We start from the raw sequence: 6,614 nt of genomic DNA, 5'->3' as shown, positions 1-6,614 counted from the left end.
TTATACCTTTCCTGAAGAGAGTGAAAATGATACCATTCAAGTTATTTTTGTTACTTTGGATTCTAAGAACCTTGGGGGCAATCTCCCTGTTCCATCAAGACAGGAGGAAAACCCTCTAGTTCTCGTGACTCAAGGGGTTAATTCTCTTGTTTCTTCGGTACCCCCTCCAAGTAGTCTAGTCACTTCTGTTGATTGGAATAGACTACCAAGATCGTGCCTTCCTTCTTATGTACCTTTCAAGATCATAGTACAAGTTTGTAAAATTATCGTACTTGGCACTATTGTAGATGAAGGTGCATCAGTGAGTATCCTTTCCTCAACTGCTTGGAAAGCACTTGGTTTGCCACTACTTACGCCTGTTACACAGAATCTGTTAGGCTTTAACAAAAGAACCAGTCGACCGTTAGGGATCCTTCCTAATTCACCTATCACTTTGGGAGGAAATACCATTTATCTGAACGTGATGGTAGTCCCAAGACCTTTAGGTTACAATTCACTTCTGGGGCATGACTATGTTTATAACATGGAAGCTATTGTTTCAACACTCTTTCGGGTGATGCTTTTCCCGCATGAAGTCAAGATTGTCACCATTGACCAGCTTTCATTTCCCGGTCCAAACATAGCTCCAAGTCAATCATCATCCCTAAATGGTCCATTTACATCAACGATATCACTTGAACCTTCATTCCATCCTCCTGATAGCCATGAGTAGCCTGGTGACTGTAATGAAGCTTAGGGGGCATGCACCTAATGGTAAAGATAAGTTTCCCTGTAGGTTATGTGATTGGTCTATCACACCATTCACCTTTGTCTATCTAAATGAAGCCAAAGAGGTGTTGGATAATCATCCTACCTCACCACAGTGACTTCCATCTGGTTACAAGAGACTCTCCCTTTCATCATGCTGGGGGAATGCAAACCATTTTTCAAGCATAGTTTTTTTGTTTCAATCTTGTGTAAAAATGAAACTGAATCCAAGCATAGTTTCCCATGGTTCAAGATTTTCTAAAAAATGAACCCATTTTCAAGCATAGTTTTTCATTTCGAGCTTGTGTAAAAATGAAATTGAATCCAAGCATAGCTTTTCGTTTCAACCTTGTGTAAACATGAAACTAAATCCAAGCATCGTTCCCTATGGTTCAAGCTTGTCTAAAAATGAACCCATTTTCAGATTTTAAACCCTTGTGATTGCCATTCTGTCAGTCTTTTGAGCCTTGGTTGTTTTCATCTCATCACCACCATCTCTTCGGCCGATCATACGCTTTCACTTGGTTGTTTTACCCTTTTTTGAGGAACAATTGCAATGAGTGGTCTTATTAGCCAGCCTCTTCACATAAATCAACATGTTTTGAGAAGTTTCAAAATCACTGGAACCAGTTGCTACCCTAAACACCACTCATTCTTCAAAATAAAGTCATCTTTAAACCCTTTTCAGACTCGTTAAACACAAAAAGATCGTCGAGCACTTGTCTTTTCCAGCTCGTTAAAGTATTGGAAATGTCATCCCTCCTATATTATTTTATCATTTTTCGGACCTGAGGGATTATTTTACGAAAAAGAACTCATAGAGTTTTCCTTTCGTCCCTTTTCAAAATCTCTAAACATGAAAAGGACTGAGTTATCCTTGTCGTTAAACTCGTTAAAACGATAACGACAAACTTGTCCATATAGACGAGACCAAGTTTCACTGTCGCTGGACTCGTTAAAACATTAATAGCGACATGTTTTCCCAAAGGGCAAATCATAGAACAAGCATATGTTATCCTCCTCACGCTTGAAAAAAATAAAGAGGTACCGGTCAGCAATGACTGGGGAACAAGGGAAGAAACTTGAAGAATTTATGGTAGCAAGTCGCTCTTGAACATGAAACTTTCACTTCATCACCATTATTGAGTTGGTTTAGGTTATTATGTTCACTGGTCATCTTACCATTAGTCTTTCATACCATCCATCTTTTGGGGTTAAAGCTACCAATTCATCCCAGTGTTGCCGACATGTTCAAGAGAAGTCATTCAGTTGAGAAATCACCATCCAGTTAATGTCCCATATATTACAATATCTCTAACCTTCATTTTTCATGACCACCATTCCTGAAACTTGTGTCGTCAGTTCATTTTCACCTCCAGAAATCATTTGCTTCATTTCGTGTCGTAGATGTGGGATACAGTAAGGCCCTCCTATGACGAGTTGCTTCTTGTCAACATCAGCTCATTATACAAGAAGTTGACTTAGAAACACACCTTTCAGTTCTTTGAAGGTTGCATACATCATTGGCAAGTTTCTCACTTCTGGCGACAGGTTGACATCAATGGCCTTCAACCAAAATATTTTGCGTGGTGTTTGACATCGGATCATGTATTAACACCATGTGAATTGTACTATAGTACCTTGAGGGTCATTATCATTATCGGTGATTCCTCTCGTGTTTGTTAACAGCTCGCATCATTGGTTGGTAATCAGGCGATGTCTTTCCATGTTCGACTTCAGAACATCTCTTCACATGGATTGACCTATACATTGAGCAAAGATTGAATGAGTTTGAAGACCCCGGATCTAGTTTCATCCATCTAGGCTGTGATATATTCAGGGATATAAAAACATCAAATGTACAAAGGCTCTGCACAGATGGTCATCCTAACCATGGATGATGACTCTATATCTGAAGAATCACTAGTCTGTATCTGCAGACGACTATCTGATATATGTACATGAAATGAAATTTACAAAGCTGAGCATGGGAATGCCTCCCTCAGCTAGATCATGAAAATTATATTATGATGATGTATTGTATTGTAGCTTATGTAGGTCACCTTCCAGTTCGAAACTTCGGATCCTCATGATAAAGAATTTCACTCGACATCAATATTTACGACTTCATACTTTGGGGCCAACTGTTATAGACATATTTGGGCACATCAACCCCAAACTTATAGGTCGATGTATTAGGACTCATCAACCCCTAAAATATTTGTTTCATACCCTAAAGGAACGTAGTCATCTGAATACATCATTCCCCAAATGTTCCATCTAAGAAACCATCTAGAAATTGCCTAAATTGAACCATACTGACTGCTCCACTGGCAAAGTATGATGCATACTGACTAGTACATTGCCAGGGTGTGATGCATATTGTTTAGGCCTTCTATAGGGTGTGATGGGCGAGGATGGACAAATGTCAAAGACAGTTTGCTAGGTGGTTGCTCATGGAATCTTCTAGAAACTTCTCTTGTGCCACTTACCTTTCCGATTTCGCCCAAGGATGAGTAAGGGATCTAAGAAAATATCCAATCCCTTCTCTTATGGAATCAATTGTAACAAGTGAAATGATATTAATCAAACCCCATGGATGACTCATACCCTTGCACACATCTATAAATGGATCCCTCATCCAAGAGATCCAGGGGCTGAAATATTGTGAATTGCAAGCAAGTGTTGATAGTTTGTAGTTGAGGAAAGAGCATTGTATTGTTGGTGTGATCTTGCTATTTCATGAGTTGAAGAAGGATTGAAGCTGGGAGGATGATGTTGGATTAGACAACTGGGTTGTAGTTCTCCTTTCTATTAATAAAGCTCTTCAATTTTTCTTCCATATGATTGTGCAATCATGAACGTTATCATTTGTAAATGTTATCATTTGTTCATTATATATTTGATTTTGTAATGTTTATATTGTAAGAGATCATGATGCTTTGACAGTTCTTTGTTCTTGTACTTGTGTAGGTATTCTTCAAGCATGTTAAGTACGGGGAGGAGTTGCAGGATCTGTCAAAGGGGAGAGAGATCAAGCAATGGATTAAGCAGAAGTTCCAGGTTGGTTCCATTATCTTTCTCTTATCTATTACACATAGAAGAAATAATTGGATTGCTTTAAACTGTTGTTTCTAGGGTAGCTTCCAAGCCTAGAGGGCTAGCATTCTTTAGGAATACTAGCTTTCCCAGAAACACTCTTGCTTTGACAATGGCCTCTTGTAAACCTTCAATCTGTGCCCACTAAGTAAAGGAATGGCCTCTGCATCTATGGTTCTAATCTGCACTGAACCATTATCATGACATTTCTCTATGACATAAGGCCCTAACCACCTAGTCCTTAACATTCCCTTAAAGTCTTTATATCTGGAATTATATAACAAAGCCCAATCACCTTCTTGAAATCACTTTTCCTTGATGTTCTTGTCATGCCAAATCCTCCTCTGAATTTTTCACCTCTGTGTGTAGGATGGCTTGCATTTTGAACTCATCTAACACAATCAGTTGGTCAATCTCTCCTTTTGGGCACTACTAAAATCTAAATCTAGTTAGGCTACCATCCTCAATGTATTGTACTCAAATTGAATGGACAGTAGGGCCTTCTTCCCATAGACCAAGTCATAGGGTGTGAATCTAGTGGTGGTCTTCCAAGTGGTATTGTAGGCCCTGGTGGCCTCAACTAATCTATCTTCCCAATATTTTCTGCTGCTGCTAACCACTTTGGTCAAAATTCCCTCCAACACTCTATTGGTCACCTCCACTTGCCTGGGTGATAGGGAGTGGAGGTTCAATTCTTGATCTTGTGTTGGCTTAAAAAATCTTCAATCATGTTGGATGTAAACTAGTTGCCTTGATCAGTGACCAGCTCTCTAGGGTACCCAAACTTGTAAAAGACATTTTCCCTTAAGAACACAGCCACCTTGCCCTCTATTGCTACCTTGATTGCCTTGGTTTCAGCTCACTTAGTCAGATAGTTAGTGCACACAATGATATACTACTTTTGTTTGGAAGGAGGGTCAATAGGTCCAATGAAATCCATGCCCCACTTATCAAATGGCTCGAAAGTCACTTGGGGTTGCAGAGGCATTTCATCCCTTGGAGTAGGATTTCCCATCCTTTTCCATCGATCACACTAACTAGTATATCTTCTCACATCTTGATGAAGAGTAGGCCAATAATAACCGGCTTGTAACACCTTGAATGTTGTCCTCTTTGCTGCAAAGTGACCTCCACAAGGCCCATCATGACAGGTCAGAAGGATGTCAAAGACTTCCTCCTCTCTGACACATCTTCTCATAATTTGATTCAGGCCTAGTTTGAAGAGGTTGCCTCCAATCCAAGTGAATGGGGCTCTCTTCCTCACAATCTTGCTTTTCTCCTTTGAGGAAAAATTCGGTGGGAACTGTGCAGATACCAAATAGTTTGCTATGTCAGCAAACCATGGAGAGAGAACTGAAATGGTGAATAAGTGTTCATCCAGTAACTGATCATCAACCATTCCTTCCTCACCTGCAGGCAAAGTTTATCTGGACAAAAAATTTGCAAATTTTTTTTCCTTGCCACGCTTATCAACAATAGTTAGATAAAACTGTTTTAATAAAAGTAACCATCTAATAATCTGGGAATTCACATCAGGTTTATTCATTAAATATTTAATTACAGCATGGTCAATGTTTGATAACCTGTAATGTAATGCCTAAATTTGTTCAATGAATGCACACTAGCTAGGAGCTCCTTTTCAGTTATAGTGTAGTTCAGTTCGGCCTTTGACAGATTCTTACTGATAAAGTAAACTTCATAAGGAAATTTCTCATCTATGTAGTCTAGAGCTGCTCCTATGGCTTTTTGTGAGGCATCAACATGGATATGAAAAGGAATGGCCTAGTTTGGGCCTCAAAGAATTGGTGTAGTGGTCAACTTGTCCATTAGGGTGTCTACGGCCCCTTGATAGCGTTTTGACCATACAAACTCAGATTCTTTGGCCAACAACCCCAATAAAGGAAAAACTAACTTGCTGAAGTCTTTTATAAACCTCCAATAGTATCCAGCTAAACCTAGGAAACTTCTAACATCTCTATGCTTTTGCAGAGGTGGGACCCTTTGGATGATAGCTATTTTGTTTGGGTCCACCTGTAGTCCTTGATGGGATATTGAATGACCTTGCACAATCCCTACAGTCATGAAGAACTCACATTTTTCAGGACTAAGAGACAGGTTCATTTCAATGCATTTGTTCAACACCTTATCTACGTTGGAAAGAGCCTTCTAGAAATCACACACGTAAGGTGTAAAATCATCCATATAAATCTCTATTGCATCATGGACTAGCTTAACAAAGATACTCAAGAATGCTCTCTAGAAAGTGGCAGGATCATTTCATAGGCCAAAAGGAATAACCCTATAGGAAAAAGTACCCCATGGACAAGTGAAGGTGGTTTTATCCTGGTCTTCCAGGCTGATCTAGATTTGATTGTACCTGGTGGATCCATCTAGGAAAGAGAACAACCTTTTCCTTTCCAGTCCATATAGCACTTGGTCGATGAAAGGTAGAGGGAAATGGTCCTTCTTTGTGGCTTTGTTTAACTCTCTGTAATCGACACAAATCCTCCACTTACCATTTTGCTTTGGAACCAACACCAAAGGAGAGACCCATTCACTGTCTGAGATAGGGTAAATGAATCCTACATCTGGCAGCTTTTGCCGTTCTTCTTTGACTATATCCTTGAGAGTTGGATTCATCCTCCTTATGGGTTTTCAGAATGGTTTACAACCTTCTTTGATGTAAATTTGGTGAGTACACAATGAGGGTTGCACTCCCTTCATTTCTTTGTAACTCCAAGAAAAGGCATCCATATGTTCCTTAAGCA

The sequence above is a fragment of the Pinus tabuliformis genome, chromosome X, assembly GCF_031772625.1.
Source record: "Pinus tabuliformis cultivar Carrire ecotype Pingquan chromosome X, CPIR1, whole genome shotgun sequence".
Lineage (NCBI taxonomy): Eukaryota > Viridiplantae > Streptophyta > Pinopsida > Pinales > Pinaceae > Pinus > Pinus tabuliformis.
This window is presented reverse-complemented; position numbering follows the sequence as displayed.